This window comes from Chiloscyllium punctatum, chromosome 34 (genome assembly GCF_047496795.1).
Source record: "Chiloscyllium punctatum isolate Juve2018m chromosome 34, sChiPun1.3, whole genome shotgun sequence".
In the NCBI taxonomy this organism is placed as follows: Eukaryota; Metazoa; Chordata; class Chondrichthyes; order Orectolobiformes; family Hemiscylliidae; genus Chiloscyllium; species Chiloscyllium punctatum.
In genome coordinates this window covers 13120834-13139304 of record NC_092772.1, presented here as the reverse complement: position 1 = coordinate 13139304, position 18471 = coordinate 13120834, and positions in this window count along the sequence as shown.

Genomic DNA, 18471 nt, shown 5'->3' with positions numbered 1-18471 from the left:
GTACATAATCCCATGCAAGGACTGCACAAAACATTACATAGGACAAACAGGAAGGCAGCTAACGATCCGTATCCATGAACACCAAATAACCACGAAACGACATGACCAGCTATGCTAACTAGCCACACACACAGATGAGAAGCAACATGAATTCGACTGGGACAATACTAGCATTATAGGGCAAGCCAAACAGAGAACAGTCAGGCAATTCCTAGAGGCATGGCACTCATCCACAGACTCTATCAACGAACACATCGACCGGGACCCAATAGACTGGCCACTACAGAGGACAGCTGGAACTGACAACCGGAAGCGGCAGGGACAGGCCACTATAAAAGACGGAGGAGACAGCACAGAATCGCTTCACAGGAGGCTCCCAAGCACGGAGGATGTCACCGAGACAGGGAACAAAACGATTGCAGGACAAATTCCCAGCTCGGCGAACAGAACCACAACAGAAAATAACCTTTTTACAGTGATAGTATCCTCACAACTCCATCTTTAATAAAATAATCCATCCATATACAAAGGTGGATTCATTTTAGACCTCCTAATCTTCCTCTATTGGTAGACTGGAATGAATATATATTACATTGAATCTGAGCATACAAATGTTCACAGCTAGTTTCGATTTCAGTCATTTTACTCCTGCCACAGAATGCCTTTTATCTTTTTTCGTCCAAATCTCCACAACGTGTCAAAACTTACTTTTTCTCGCCCTGTCAACTTTATAATTTCAAGTTGAATGGCAGCAATAATAAACTCAATAAATTTTTTCTCCCTAAACTTCTCCACAAACTTTAAGGGGTCACGATCAGTGATAAAGATTTGTCTCAGGTATGTTATTCGCAATGTAAATGCTGAAATGTTCTAACGCCAACACCAAGCTCAAGGCCTCCTTCCCCATTGGGGAATAAATCTGTTGATGTTTCCACTGGACACTCCAACCACACGTTACATAATGGAGCACTTCTCATCTCTCCAATAGTCCTTCTGAATGACATAGCTCCTCATGTCTCAGCATAAAAGAGTTACATACTTCTGTACCACTTAATGCTGTAATCTCTTTACCTGCTACTCCTGGCCTATGCCAGTAAACCTTACTCTCACAGGGAAATGTTTTAAGAAGACCTCACACATTCTTCTCAATCCCTCACAGAAACCAAACTTTGATTTCTGAACCCAATCATCATCATCAGCCATTTCTAATCTTGCCATTGTAACTCTCTGCCCTTCCACACGAGTTCTCACGACTGCAGGAAGTGAATTGTTGAACTTCTCCAAAATTAGAGTCTCACTCAGAGTGCCAAAGGTTTGTTCTGTTTTTAATACCCTTCCCCACCTTTCAAAATTACTTTGTTTGATTCTTTCAAACACAACGTGCGTTGAACCAGGGATGCTATTTTAGATTCCTGAAACACTGTCGGCTTCTGGCACAAGCTCATATGCACTTCAGATGGTTTTCTTCACCTCCTCCGATGGGGATGCAAATACCTATCAGCTTTGTTTGGATAAACTAAATCCACATGTTCTCTGGCCACTGCACTTGTTTAGCCACTTTCTGAAATGAAATTAAAAAGGCTCCCCCATAATTCTCATCAAATTTAGATAATGCTTGGATGTATTTAAACATATCCTGATCAGGCCTTTGGCTACCATAGGGTTGCTACGACCTCACTATCCTCTAATGGAAATCCATACAAAATGAAGAGGAATTTATAATAACTTAAGTATTGGAAAACTTAACCGAATAATGGATACAGTACGTTCTACAAATGAACTGTTCAATCTATTAACATCACCTCAACACACCCCTTGGCAAAAAGGAACATTCAGATATGCATTCTTGCATACAGTTCTCCAATCCAGGAGGAAACACCATCAAGTGAGGCTTTAGAGAGAGTAGCAGCTCGGGATAATTTACTAAAACTTCCAACCCCTTTGGGACCCCAAGCACACGGTGATTGTTACAGCTACAAGAAAAAACAAACTAGAAAGCCTGGTCTGTGTGAGCTGGCCATTGTTACTACTATTTATTAAAAACGCTAAAAGCCCCGTAAGTTATTTACTTCAGCTGTTTTCAGTCGACAGTTTGGCCTTTAAGACCTCTTACTAAAAAAGAGAAACTAACACTTTATTTAAAAAAGTGACAGCATTGTCAGGCAATTTATATGCCTTGTCCTTCACTCAGTGGGCTTCCTCGTGTTACTGATTGCAAGGTCACCTGAGAGGGACAACCACAGGTCCAGACCAAGTTACAAGGATGTATCTCATAACTTCTGAAACATGCCTGTCCATCGACCATCACATGGGAAGTGAACAACAGCTTGATACACCATTTCAGTATTTCTGAGCTACACAATGCCAGCACTCGATACACGAGGGAGCCAAAGGCCAAGGCCAAGGAAAGATACAGAGGGACAGAGAGATTCACTTTAAAGACAGAAACAGTCAGTTAATTAACTGAAAAGATGTTGTGGAAATATGTGGAAAAAGACAGGGCAGTGGGACTAACTATCGAAGTGAGATCTTCGTGATTAAAATAACAAGAATGAGAACATTGAATAAAGGCATTGTCAGATCAGCTGGAATAGTTTGTTACATCAAGTTCTAAATCTGCTTCACAGAGCACCACACAGAACATAAACTGGGACAAGATGACAGCCCAGCATGGAGAGCTGTGCAGACCATGCTCGTGTGTTGCTCAGTAAACTGCACTATCTGCCCAGCATGAGAGTATTGCAAACTTTACTATCATATGCAAACTATACTCACATCAGATTATTGCCTACAATGGGAAGGTGTGTGTGTGTGTGTGTGTGTGTGTGTGTGTGTGTGTGGTTGAATGCGAAATTCATTGTTTCATTGTTTGAGAAGGAACGCACGTGGAGGAAACTATTATAAATATGAACAACTGGCAGGCTTTTTATGAATCAACAGAGAGAGAACGAGAGAAGTTTCATGGACAGAATGAATGAGTGTTTGAGAATGTGAAAATAAAGCCATTGCCAGACACAACAGCAATATACATCGGCGTGCACATGAATGACAGATGGATGGGAGTTTGGAGTGAGGTCTAATCAGATTTGTTTCGGCAGGTCTGAAGCCAGGAGCGTCAGCAGCAGATTATTGGCTTCATTAAGCCTGTACTTCATAGCTCAAGGTTCAAACAGCAGATGGAATAAACCGGTGAGATATATTCTGGAGTGGTGAGTATTTCAAGTTAGAAATGTTCAGGGTATGGTGTCAAGAATTAGGTCATAGTCAAAGAGATGTCCCACAATTGTGACTTGTCTGCTTCAGCTGCTGCTATTGGCAAGGGCTGGGATGGAAACAGTGGAAGGAAGTGGAGTTTGTAACCAGAGCAGTAGACGGTGACCTCCATGCTCTTAACAGCAAAGGCAATGATACAATGCATTGTGGTTCTCCCCTGAAACTGAATAGATCAACATAGAGACCCGTGAGTAACACTGCCAGAACAGAGAGCGAGACAGTAATTGAACACGTTCATTAATGTAGCTAGTAGTGGTCTGTAGAGTGAATATCTGGATGGAGAGATTCAACAGGAACAATAATAGTGACAAGATGTGTAGACTATATGAAATAACAATAATACAGTCATGACTGGTTTATAAAAAACAAAATCTGGACAGTGATACTCACCAGGAACACCAACGATAGCCAGGAAGGGATAATAAAAGTATTGAATAATGAGAAGAGCGTATAAGATCTGCGATGATAATGACATCCAATCAAATGAAGAAAGATACCAAACATAATCGGATAAGCTCCTGTATATTGTTTGAATATTCCAGTCTAATGTTCTCAGATTCTGATCCATTGTTGGAACATTCCTGACTAATGTTCTCAGATTCTGATCCATTGTTGGCACATTCCAGTCTAATGTTCTCAGATTCTAATCTCTCCTCCCTCTCTCTCTGGATCTGCTGATCCCTGTCAGTGCTGTCGGTGATGGTCCCGCTCATGTTATGGAATAACACATTGAACGCAGCCCATTTATCATTAAAAGATGGAAACCCTCCACTGGGATAATAAGAATCCATGGAGATTGGCATTAATCACACTTACCGAACAAATAGGCTCAGTTAACCTGTTGAAAACAACACTTTTCCCTTACTGGTTTTGGATGGAATGGATGAGGGTTGCTGAGCGATGGATCATAAATCTTTAAATCTTTTACATCTTTTTATTAACTTGTATATGAGAGTATTAATAGGACACTGCAGGCGTCTATATATGTACCACTCTGTTTACGAAAGGAGGCAGTTATAAAATAACAGATCGACTGCATAAAAAAAATTCGGGTGGGCAAGTTTCTCGATACCTGAACACAAAGTACAGTAATGATTGACCAGAGTGTGGCCACTCCTGGTTTTAATTCCCTGTTGTCAAATCCTTTCATAACCTTGAGATTATTGACACTGCTGCTCAGGAACAGGCCGAAGCAATTCTGTCCCTATGGGCCTCTTACAGAGGGATAGGAGAAGGCCATTCAGCCCATTTTACCCTGTTACTACTTGAAAAAGTGGAAAGCTGGAATATTGGCACATTTTGCTGAAAGAATCATTCGCTGCAGCTTTATGAAGTGTTACTGAGAGGGCACCTGGAGTAAATAGTGTTGTTTGTGTTTCTGTAACTGAGAAGGAATAGATTTCCATTAGATACAGTTTACCAGTTGATCATAATCCATGGCTTGCTATGTTATTTAATGTCTCATCTCTGTTACACAGGGACAGGAGGAGGCCATGAAGCCTCTTGAGTCCATTTCAGAGGGACAAGACGGGATCATTCAGCCTGTCCAGTCTATTACAGAGGGACAGGAGGAGCCTATTCAACCTCTCGAGCCTTTTACAGAGGGGCAGGAAATGTTTATTTAACATTCAAGTCTGTTACACATAAATATTAGTTTTAAACTAGTTGTGGAATAGGAAAGAACTGATGTCAACATTAAAGTTCTATCTTTGAACAAGGCCAATTTTGAAAGTGTTAGGCGAGCCCTGTGAAAGGCTGATTGGAATACCCTATTCACAGGTAAAGGGATGGTTGGAAAATGCAAGGCCATCAAAACTTGGTTTCAGAGAGTCCAGAGCCAACGTGTTCCTATTAGTGAGATGGGCAAGGCTGGTGGGTGCAGGGAGTGCTGGTTGGCTAGATATATTGATGTTATGGTCAAGGTAAGGAAGGAGGCATATGTCCGGTAAACAGAGCTGAGATTAAGTGAATCCCGAGAGGAGTATAAGGGCAATAAGTGTATAGTCAACGGGGAATTCGGGCCAGAAAAATGTGGACATGAGATAGCTTTAGAAATAGGGTTAACGAGGCATTGAAGCAACTCTACACATCCTTTAATTACAAAATATTAACTAGGGAGAGAATAGGGCACCTTAAAGATCAGTAAGGCTACGTATGTGTGGAATCATAGGAGGTGGAAGGGATACTAAACAAGTATGTTTCCTAGTATTTAATGTAGAAGAGGTTACAAGAGTGAGAGAATGAAGAAATACATAGTGATATCTTGAAAAGTATCTATATTACAAGGAGATGTTGGACATTTTAAACATATAAAGGTGAACAAATCCCTGGGACCTGATCAGTTGTATCCCAGAATATTATGGGAAGCTCGGAAAGAATTTGCACAGCGTTTTGCTGATATATCTGTAAGATTGATTTCCACAGGTGAGGTGGAAAAAAAATTGGAGGGTTGCTAACATAGTGTCATTATTTCAGAAATTAAGGAAAACCCAGGTAACTATAGATCGGTGAGCCTGACGTCAACGGTGACTAAATTGTTGGAGGGGATTTTGAGGGAAACGATGTATATGCATTTGGAAAGACAAGGACTGAAGAGGGCTTTGTACATTGGAGATCACGTCTAACTGACTCAATGGAATTTTTTGAGGAATTGAAGAAGATGATTAATGAAGGCAGGACAGTGGATGTTGTCTTCATGGAATTCAGTAAGAAAACCAAAATGTTCTACATGGTAGACTGGTTAGCAAGGTTAGGCTGCCTGGGATCCAGGGAGAACTCGCAATTTAGGTCAAAACTTTTCTTGAATATCGGAGACAGGGTGTGACAGTTGGCATTTGTTCATTAAACTTGGAGACCTGTGACCAGTGGCGCTGCTCGCAAAGATCAATAGTGAGTCCATTGCCTTTTGTTACTTTACAAATCATTTGCACTTGAGTATATGAAGTATTGTCAGTAAGTTTGTAGATAATTCCAAATTTGGTGGTGTAGTCGACAGTGAGGACTGATCTCTCAGAATATAATAGGAACTTAGTTAGGTGAGCTGAGGAGTGGCAGATGGAGTTTATTTTAGATAAATGCGAGGTGTTGCATTTTGGCAAGAAAAGTCAGGGCCAGGCATACAGGTCGGATCCTGTCGAAAATTGCCAATCAAGGAGAACTCCATAGAAATTATAGAATCCCTACAGTTAGGAAACAGGATTTTCGGCCCATCGAGGCCACTCCGTCCCTCTAAACAGTATCCCACTGGACATACCCCAACCCTATCCCTCTCAGCCTGCATTTCCCATGGCTAATGCACCTTGCCCTCACATCCAAGTGTACTATGCACAATTTAGGATGGCCAACCTACCCTTACCTGTATATCATTATACTGTCGGAGGGAAACATAGCATCCGGAGGAAACTCACACAGACACGGGGAGGATGTGCAAGCTCCACACAGCCAGTCATTCAAGGATGGAATTAAACCCCGATCGCTGCACTGTGAGGCACCTTGTGGTGCAGGTTCTCCGTTCCTTGAAATTGCTGTCACAGGTAGACGGCGCAGTGAAGAAGGCACTCGGTGTTCTTCCCGATATTGGTGCGTGCTTTGAGTCTATGCGTTTGCATGACATGTTGCATCTGTACAGGACATTGATTTGGCCACTTTTGTAATATTGCCTTTAATTCTGGTCACCCTGCTGTCGGAGAGATGTTGTCAAACTTGAAAGGGTGCAGAAGAGATTTAAAAGAATGTTGCAGGCGTTGGAGGGTTGGAGTTACAGGGAGAGTTTGAATAGGCTGGGAGTATTTTCAAGTGTTGAGGCTGAAGGTGGACCTTAAAGAAATTTATAAAATCAGGAGGGGCATAGAAAAAGTAAACAGGCAATGTATTTTCCCAGGATAGACAATTCCAAATAAGGAAAATGAAGGCTTAAGGTGAGAGGAGAATGATTTAAAAAGGGAAATGAGGGACAACATTTTCACACAGAGACTGCTGCGTGTATGGATTGAACAGACAAAAGAGGTGGTGGGGGCAGGTACAGTTACACCATTTAAAAGGCATTTGGATGGATACATGCATGGGAAGGGTTTAGAGGGAGATGGGCCAAGTGCTGGCAAGGGAGACGAGATTAATTTAGGATATTTGGTTGGTATAGATAACCAGACCGAAGGATCTTTTTCCATGCTATACATCTCTGAGAGTCTATTGACTCTTGAGAGTTTAACACGGGAACAGGAGGGGGCTATTCAGCTTCTGAATTCTGTAAGTCAGCTGGTTTGCTCAATTACTGACAGTAAAATACAAAAATATATCATTCAGATTTTGATGGTGTTTTACAGAAACAGGAGAAAGGCCTTTAGCCAAGAAAACCTGTAATGAATGTGAAGAGGCCATTCAGTCCCTCACCTCCATTCCACAGGAGCAGCAGGTGAACACAGAGCTATTGGAGCCTGTTACTCAGGAGCAGGAAGAGGACATCTACTTACACAAAACTTCGATTAGGAGAGAGTCACTCAGCTGCTGAAGACTGGGATACAGGAACAGGAGGGAGTCACTCAACTGCTCGAGACTGGGACACAGGAACAGGAGGGAGTTACTCCACTGCTCGAGACTGGGACATAGGAACAGGAGGCGGTCATTCAACTGCTCGAGACTGGGACACAGGAACAGGAGGGAGTTACTCAGCTGCTGAAGACTGGGACACAGGATCAGGAGGGAGTCACTCAACTGCTCGAGACTGGGACACAGGAACAGGAGGGAGTCACTCAGCTGCTGAAGACTGGGACACAGGAACAGGAGACAGTTATTCAACTGCTCGAGACTGGGACACAGGAACAGGAGGGAGTTACTCAGCTGCTGAAGACTGGGACACAGGATCAGGAGACAGTCACTCAACTGCTCGAGACTGGGACACAGGAACAGGAGGCAGTCACTCAGCTGCTGAAGACTGGGACACAGGAACAGGAGGGAGTCATTCAACTGCTCGAGACTGGGACACAGGAACAGGAGGGAGTCACTCAACTGCTCGAGACTGGGACACAGGAATAGGAGGCAGTCACTCAACTGCTTGAGACTGGGACACAGGAACAGGAGGCAGTCACTCAACTGCTTGAGACTGGGACACAGGAACAGGAGGCGGTCATTCAACTACTCGAAATTTGGACACAGGGAAATCTAGAGGCTAGAGAGGCCCGAGGATCCTGTTACACAGGAACAGGAGGAGGTAACCCACTCCCCACCAGTATAGGACACTGGGAGAGAAGGGGAGTTTGCTTGGAACAAACATAAATATATGAATAAGTTGCATTCGTGGTCCACACAATCCTGCTCCAACATTCACTAAGACCATGGCTGATCTGATGGTGATTCCCTCATTCCATTTTACGGAGACTATCCTCTCTGCAGCCTCTGCTCCATTTGTTGGTCATGTTACAGACCCAGATGCTGCAACAACAGTCACCATGACTCATCCAGAGGGTCGGGTCTAACCGGATGAGTCTGGATTTGACGGGTCCAATAACAAGAATGAAAACATAAAATAAAGGTATAGCCAGATGTTTAGTTCTCTCACATTCGCAATCCAACTCACATAACCAGCCCGTCCATTGTATGTTCAGGATGGAGCACTGTGTAGATATGGCTAGCGTACTGCAGAATACAACGCAGCAATGTCCAGAATGGAACTCTGTGCAGCCCACACCAATGCTGGATCTATAATCATGGGCTAAATGTCCAACGTGGGGAGCTGTGCAGACCGCACTGGTTCATACATATATAAACCCAGGCTGTTGCATTGTTTGGTAACACTGTGTTAGATCACTGCCCAGTGTGGGGAAACATGTAACCAATGCTGAAAGTGACAGGATGTGCAGCTCCCATCCATTTACAGCTCCATATCTCCACTGTACTTTGACAAAGGTGCCATGGATGTGAAAATCACTGCGATGTAGAGATGTAAATGGAAACAGTTTAAATACCAATAGTTCCGTTTCAGGCGAGTATCACACCAGTATTTAAAGTTGAAATACCTGAGATAATATCCAATGAGGTTTCGTGAATGGTGCAAAGTAGTTAGAGGGGGATGGTAATGTTATAGTGATTGCACTATAATCAATAATGTGAATTAGAGGAACAAATATGCAGGGGGACTGGGGAGACTTGCAGGAACAATAGGGTTGTTATAATAGGTGATTTCAATTTTCCTAACATAGACTGGGGCTTCCAGATAGTTAAGAACTTAGGTGGAACGTAATTTGTTGAGTGTGTTCAGCGAAGTTTCCACAATCAATATATAGAGTATCGTACTCGGGAAGAGACAAACACGACCTACTGTTCGGAAATAGGTGAAGGAGATAAAGTGGGGGAGCATTTTGGGAAAAGTGATCAGAGTTGTATTAATTTTAAAATAGTTATGGTAGGGACAAAATTGGTCCACAGATTCAAGTTCTAAATTGGGGCAAGGCGTATGTTGTTGGAATTAGACAGTGGATTGCAGGGGATGATTGGAGTAGTTTGATTCCAGGTAAAAGGATCTCGGGCAAGTGGGAGGGCTTTAAAAGTGAGATAGCTTGAGTTCAAGGTTTCCATTTTCCTGTGTGGGTGAAGGTTATGTGAGACTGGAAGAGAGAACTCTGGATGTCAAGAGATATTGAGGCTTTGACTAGAAAAAAGGAGGCGTGGCTCATGTTCAGGCAGCTCATATCAAGGGAATCCCTGGAGGTATACAGGGGATAGAGGAGTTTACTGAAGAAGGATATCAGCAAGGCCATAAGGGGTTATCAGTTAGTCTTGGCTGAGAAGATTAGAGTGAATCCAAATTCAGTACAGTAAAGATAAAGAGCAACTAGAGAGAGAATAGGATGCTTTAAAATGCAAAACCGGCATGCATGTGTAAAACCTCAAGAGATGGGTGAAGTCCTCAATTTCCCCTCTGTGTTTATCATGAAGAAAGACATGAAGACCTGTGACCTTTGTTGGTTAGTTGTCATATCTTGGTCCTGTCCATATCACAGTAGAGTTGCTGTTGGACATATTAGAATGCACAAAGTCAGACAAATCTCTTGGTCCTGACCAGATATATCTGAGGACACTGTAAGAGGCGAGAGAAAAAGCTTAGGGACCAAGATCCCGGAAGTCTGGACGGTAGCAAATGTTGTGCCCTTATTCAAGAAGGGCTGCAAAAAAAAATCCTAGGAAATATAGACCAGTAAGCTTCACACCTGTTTTCGGTAAACCACTTGAGAAAGTTCTGAGAGATAAGATGTGCATGCATTTGGAAAGAAAGAGTTTGACTTGGAGCCGTCAGCATGGCTTTATGCCTGGCGGATCATACCTTACAAATTTTGTTAGAGATTTTTGAGGAAGTGACCAGGAAGGTCGATGAGAGCAGGGATGCATGTATATTCTATATGGATTTCAGTAAGGCCTTTGCTAAGGTTCCACATAGTAGGCCGCTCTAGAAGGTTAGATCGCATGATATCCAAGGTGAACTGGCAAATTAGACTGAGCTGCCAGTGGAAGTGGTTGAAGTGAGCACACTAACAACATTGAAAAGGCAATTGGACAAATACATAGATAGGAAAGGATTAGATGTATACAGAGCAAAGGCAGAGAAATGGCAGATTGGTAGATAAGGGGCAATTACACCATGGTTTGTTGACGGAGCACGGTGGGCATATTGGATGGGCGAGTACAGAGGGGGAACATTCCCATCCTAGAGGGTGCCACACCAACAGACCCATTGAGCATGGTCTGGGCTGACTACCAAATTCAGTGCAGTATTTGAGGTCTGAAGAAATGTCCAGCAATACAGGACAAGCATCAATAACCTTCTCCGCTCTGTCAGGATAAGGGTCACCGTATTCTGTCTGCTCCCTCACAATCACTGTATATCTGTTATGGCACCGATCCCTGAACAAGGCTCATGATCCCCCACTCTCACTACTGCATGCAACACCTTCTCTCTCTCTCTCTCTCTCTCTCTCTCTCTCTCCTTTGCAATACCTCCCACACAGTCATAGAATATACTGGAGAATGCCGATTATAGAATGTTCCAGATAATGTTCCAAATATTTCCCAGTTTCAGGAAAATGGCAGTGTCCCAGTTTGTAACACAAAAGAGTCACTTGACTCACCTTAATGATATTAAACCAAAAACAACTTCTAAACGCGCCTTGTTACAAATACAATTTCGAGCAGAGAACATTTTTACCCTCAGGCGTTATCTTGACTGTTATCTGAACTGTAACACTTTCCTTATTAAGAATGTTTCTCTTACCCTTTGTCTGTGAATGTTTCTGTCTGTAACAGTTGCACTGCCTCCCACTCAGTTGGCAGGACGGCCGGTTTGTGATGTAGAGGCAGGGCAGCAGCACAGGTTCAGTTCCTCACACTGACAGAGATTACCATGAAGGGGACACTCTCTCAGCCTCACCCCATCACCCGAGATGTGGTGATCCTCAGGACAAACCACCATGAATGGTCTCACTAATGAGAGTTTTTTGGGACTGTATTCTATCAATGTTAGCATTTTAATTTTTAAAAAAAATTTAAAAAGAGATTTTTAATATTATAATACACCAATAACAACACAACTCAAATAACTGAAAAAAATTACATCCAATTGCATGTACACACAAAACAACTTAAAACACTACACAGACAGAAGAAAAAAACAAAACTAAACAATAAATAATGAATAAATAATACAGCTCAGCATAACAAAAGGACAGCTCTCGTTCATCAAGAGCATTAACTGATACACATTTTTATGTTCATAATTCTTCCTCACTGGGAGTTCAGACATCCAACACAACAGAATATTTTTCCTAGCACAGAAAGTACGGATTGTAAGGATATATATTTTTCCCATATTCATCTGTGGAAAGTACCTTGGGCAGGCCCAGGAAAACAGAAACCAAGTCCATCTCCAATTCAGTCCCCTGGACCCACTCTACCACATCTGACACAGTGCTCCAATATAGATGAAGTCTGCAGCAGACCCACAAGCAATGAGTAAGAGTGCATGTAGTCATTCTGCATTTAGTACATGCTAAAGATCATCCCACTTTGCATTTTGAGAGACAACTTGGGGTCAGATAGACCCTACAAAGAATTTTCAACTGCATGGTATGGGTCCTATTAAAAATCAACATCTTTCGGGCTTTTTCACAAATATGTCTCCGAAGTGGCCTGAACCCCAAATCTCTCGCAGACATCACAAAGCTGCACAGTCTCGTCTGAGTGGACACTCTCCAACTAATGATAAAGGGCACTGACAGAGCGTGTATTCTAAGCAATAAGCGCCCACTTCTCTCTATCGGATCTGTAAGAGTGTGGTAAAAGTGTGTTTTTTTTTAAATCAACTCTCTGATCTGGATAAAAATACAGAAGAGGTCTCTACTAGGTAGTCCATACGTACGAGTTATTTGATCAAATGATATCATTGTTTCTCCGTCAAATAACACGTGGTGGCTCAGTGGTGAGCATTGCTGCCTCACAGCACCAGGGTTTCGGCTTTGGTTCTGGTCTTGGGTGACTGGCTGTGCGGAGTTAACATTCTCGCCGTGTCTGTGTGGGTTTCCTCCCACAGTACAAAGATGTGCAGGTTAGATGAATTGGTCATTGATAAATCACCCATAGTGTTCAGAGATGTGTAGGTTTGGGCATTAGTCAGGGTAAATATAGGATGGTAGGGGAATGGGTCTGGGTGGGTTACTCTTCAGAAGGTCGAAGTGGACTTGCAGGGCCCAAGGGCTTGTATCCACAATGCAGGGATTCTACTAATTCTAAATCACTCAAGCAAGGTACAGCCCTTCCTGCCCACAGTTTAAACCTGGAATCCATTAACCCCGGATGACAACCCAGCATACCAATTATAGGGGTAAGAAACATGGTTTTGGCTGTATTGCCCTCGATCTGACGCATTGTCATTCATGCTTTAACAATATTGATAATTATTGGGTTATGACAATACTTCATAAATGTTGTCAATTTAGGTAAGAAGAACAGCCTAATAAAGGATCACTTTATCTGATCGGATTCAATATCTCTCAGTATTGACGCTGAGTCCTCAGCAGACCAGGCACTAACATAGGATAAAAAAGAGCTTAATTGATAGCTTTTATCTGGGCGATCTACTCCCCACAATCTGTGGGGTAGTTGCAATTTGGTTAGCTTGATAAAGAGTCGCTTATGCTGCCAAATAAAAGAGCTAAACCAGCCATTATGTCCCCCAAATACCTATGGGGGAAATATCAAAGGAAGCATTCCCACGGGGTATAGTAAATGAGGAAGGACATTCTTTAATAAGAGCTATCCGACCTAGCCAAGAAATTGGAAGTGCCTCCCATCTTTGAAGGTCTTGTTTAGTCTTGTCAAACAAATGGACATAGTTCACGTTCAATTAATGATCAAAGATGGATGTAATGAATATACTGAAATAGAGAACCTCGCCCCCTCCCCCACCCCCGTGACCATTTAAAAGGAAACCAGGATTTGTCCTCATTCAGCTATTTCCCCAAGACCTCCCATAGACAGGGCCTGCAACGTTGTAAAATTAATCTTAAAGCCCGAAAAGGCGACAAGCGAATTATTGCATTGCATCATGTGAGTTGCCGAAATTGCGGGATTTGACAAAAACATAAGGCCATCTGCATACAACATAATTTTATGTGACTTTTATCCCACTTCTGGGCCAGGTATGTTGGGGTAAGATTTCCAATTGTGTAGGATGCCACCGAATCTAAGATTGTTGCAGGGATGGGGAAGAGATCAACCCTCGTGTGCCATTTCTGCGGGTTAAAGAAGAAAATAAAATCCCCACTTGTGAGGTAGATCTGCCTCCAGACATCCACCAGCTCTAGTTCGAGACACACATCCATAACTTGCTTACATTATAACGAGGGTATTGGGGGAGTTTTGGACATTCTGTCCATCGTGGGGCGATAAGACAGTCAAAATCTCCTTCTACAATAATGCGCCATGTTGCAAGATAACTGAATTTGGAAAATGCATCTACCAGGATTTTAAGAGGGTGCACCGGGTGGCAACAAACATTTAAAATACTGTATGAATTCCCGTAGTTCAAGACTTTGAGGATTATGATCCTTCCATGGGTGTTAATACAATCTAGTAATTTAAATGGAAGATTCTTCCTATCCATTATGACTTTTCCCCCACTCTTAGTATTAAAAGACGAGAAATAAACCCGACCAAACCCGCCCTGCTGTAACATCAAATGTTCCTTGTCATCAAGGTGCATCTCCTGCAATAGGACAATTCTCTCTTTTTTAAGACGAGAAAGTATATTTTTCCTCTTAACTGTCAGATGCCCCCCCCTTAATGTTCCAGGTACACCATTTAAGCACATCATTATCCATAACACACTCAGCAACATTTGAACTCTAGAGAATTTCATATCGAATTACACATCGCTGAGCATTAATGACAAAAGACTCATCGTGCCTAAAATCTGTACAAACTAAAACTACTGCAACTAACAAGCTCTCAAAACTTTCCAAAGCTAAAAACATCAAAAAGAACGAAACAAAATCCAAAGTGCCAACGACACTTGATAGGGTTTTTACCCACCCCCCCCTCACCCAATGGGGACGCTGACGGTCTAGGTCTGTGTTCTACAACACTGACAAAGGCCCACCTTTTAATTGTATAGGTCCTGCTCTTGTTTGATTTACCAAATGCAATACCTCGCATTAATCCAAACTAAACTCCATCAGCCACTCCTCAGCCCAGTGTGTGACATTACTGTCACCTCACCTTCCCCGTTTAATTTTAAATTCCCTCCCCCTCTCCAGGAGGCCTGCACACTCTGGCCTTGATTTTTACAAAGACCCTGAGCTTGGTTTGCCTTGTTTGGTGAGGGGGAGGAGGGACAGATTGCAGACACAGTCAGTGGGGTAGGGAGGCTGGACAGTAATCAGCGCCTGGTATCATTTCATGGTTTTAGGAAGAGGGCAGTCAAACGTGAGAGTTGGGTAATACTGATCGGTTTTTTGGGGCCAGAAATTATGGCCTTTTTCCGTCTCTGGTGTTCCGTAATGAAAATCTATTCGAGACCCTTCATTGTGCAGAGTGTGTCTGCAGGATTTCTTTCCCTAATATTGCAGACGACAGATAATAGCAATTAAAGCTGTTCATACTTCGATGATAAAGCACGTACACTCAACAAGGTAAAAACAATGACTGTAGATGCTGGTAACAAGATTCTGGATTCGTGGTGCTGGAAGAGCACAGCATTTCAGGCAGCATCCGAGAGGCAGTAAAATCGACGTTTCGGGCAAAAACCCTTCATCAGGAAGGGCTTTTGCCTGAAACGTCAATTTTACTGCTCTTCGGATGCTGCCTGATCTGCTGTGCTCTTCCAGCAGCACGAATCACATATCCTCAACATCCTAGAGTTGAGAAAAATATTTTGCCTTTGTTTAACAATACAAAGTGTTTTCTGTAATTCAGTAATGGTAACCTGATTATAATAAATCCCCACCGAGCTGAATGTGGGCACTAAAATATGACCCAAAATCTGGATATGGTAGTGTCGTGGGTAATGTCCCTGCCTCTGAGCCAGAGGTCTGGATTTGATTCCTGAATGTGCGTGGTGGTGTTCCAAGCTCTAGACTAGAAGTTCTGGATTCAAGTCCTGCCTGTTGTAGATGTATGTCCCAGCATGTCAGAACAGGCTGATGAACAAACACACAGGAGAATAATGTTACAGCTTTATGGGTATTGCCGAGTGGTGCTAGTGTCCCTACCTGCGGGCACAAAGGTCTGGGTGCAAATCCCACAGAAGTGTTTCATAACACACCTGAACAAACTGATTAAAATGGAATTAGAATTGTGACCTGATGGAGAAGGAAGAGGTGTCAGTATCGCATTTCAGAATTTAGGCCCAGGATGATTTGAAGCACAGACATTCGTGTTGATTGGTGTCACATTTCGCAGCAGTAAATGTTTATAAAATCAATATGGTCATGGATAGGGTGAGTAGTCAGGGTTTTTCCCCAGATTGGGGCGTCCAAAACTAGAGGGCATTGGTGGAAATTGAGAGGAAAAAGGTTTTGACATGTGCATGTGGAATGAGCTGCCACAGGAAGTGGTGGAGGCTGGTACAAATACAGCATGTAAAAGGCATCTGGATGCTGACAGACCTGCCGAGGTTTTCCAGCAATTTCTGTATTTATTGAAAAATGCATTCATTTTAACACAGGTATTCTGAATACATTAAACATTTTATTTTTTAATGACGCAGCGACATATAAACATATCTTGAAATAGACCAAGGCCATTTTCTGCTCAGGATATGGCACTGTGTGTGACAGCAGCAAAGATGCACCTACATGGAACAGGGAATGTGATGGAGACATAGTTTGGACAATGTACAAGGAGACCTCCCATGGTGCAGTTTGGGAGAGGATGACATTACTGTGTGATTCAACTCAGAGAGGGAGAAAATGTAATCAGCCTGAGAAGGAACGGCCGATTACTCTCTCTCCTTCATTGTTCCTCATCACAGCAATGTGTGCGAGCTAAAACAAAAAATCTGCAGTCATCGTTACCATTCCTATTTTTATAGAATCCCTACAATGTGCAAACAGGCCCTTCGGCCCAAAAGGTCCATACCAACCTTCCCAGGCTCACTCCCTTACATTTATCCCGACCGATGCATCTAACCTAGAAACCCCTGAACACTTCGGACAAATTATCATGACCAATCCATCTAACCAGCACAACTTTGGACTGTGGAAGGAAACTGGAGCAACCATTAGAAGGGCAGAATATGCAACCCGAGTCTGGAATTGAACGCAAGTCCCTGGTGCTGTGAGGCAGCGGTGCTAACCACTGAGACACTGTGATACCCTTGGGCGATCCCTGGCCAGAATTCATTGGAATCTCTTCACTGCCTAATGCAAAGGGAATTCAGCCAAATCGAACTGTTCCAGGATAAAATCCCATTGCTAGCAGCTTGTGTGAGTAGAATATCTTCAGAAGCAGAATAACATTTTGAACAATCCCTCAATTTTTCCTTATGTCATGAGTTACAATAATATATGGACAAAATGCGTTCAACTTGAAATTGCAGAGATTGTGTGTGTGTGTGTGTGTGTGTGTTTAGAAAGGGAAATGTCGATTCGGTATTTGCAATATCCAAACAGTTTGCCATTCATCTTTCCACCATAGTTTGAGTAATATTGCTCTGGATCATAAACGTGCTATTTTAGCAGATTAAAGAGCTTCAGGAAAGGATCCAATTACCCGCTGAAGTGTAAACCTACGTGCCCAGGCACAATGTGGACAGGTCATTCACCACTCCCATATATGAGAAGGGATCACTCAGGAGGCCAGCTGGCAGAGTCACCATCAGGTTTACAAATGACATCAGGGGTCCAATTGTGCTGTTATTGCAGGTGTTCATCACATTCAGCAATGAACCATGTTTGGACGCCTGTTTCCAGTGGAGTTCCTCTGTTTCCTGATGTAGATCAACGATTCAGACTTAATTGTAGGAGTCATGATTTAGAAGTTTGCAGAGGATGCAACAATTGGTCGTGTATTTGACTAAGATAAATAATGTCAGGGCCTGCAGAGATGTATCAATCAGGTGGAAAATAAAAACGGCGATTGGAATTGAATCCAGATCAATAAGTGGTAATGAATTTGGGGAGTTGTAACAATAACAGTGAGGATTCTGAGTGGTGAACGGAACAAACAGGAACAAAGAGATCTTGGAGTGGATATTCACTGATCACTGAAGAATTTTGGACAGGGAGCTCAGTTGGTCGAGAGTATTTTTGGATATTTCCTGAAGTTGACCTCAGACTGAGGATGATATTCGATCTTTAGCAACCGCCAGTTTAGGAAACAACTAAAAGAATGAGCACAAGTCTGGTCAATGCAATCATCAACATTTTTAAAAATTGAAAGATAAAGGATGGAGGGCTGAAGTATACCACTTTGACCATCAAGACCGCTTCATCACTCAGTAAATTTACTACTAATACATCTCCAAGTCATGCCAGTATGTGCCTTGGAGGGTAACTTGCAAATGGTAGCGCTTCAGTACATCTTCAACCTTGTCCTCATAGTCGGTACAGTTTTTGAGCATTGAATGTGCTGTCAGCACAGCCTGGATGACTTACTCCACCGCATCTTGTAGGTGGTGCACTCTACTGCAATTGTGCCTTAGCGGTGAGGGTAATA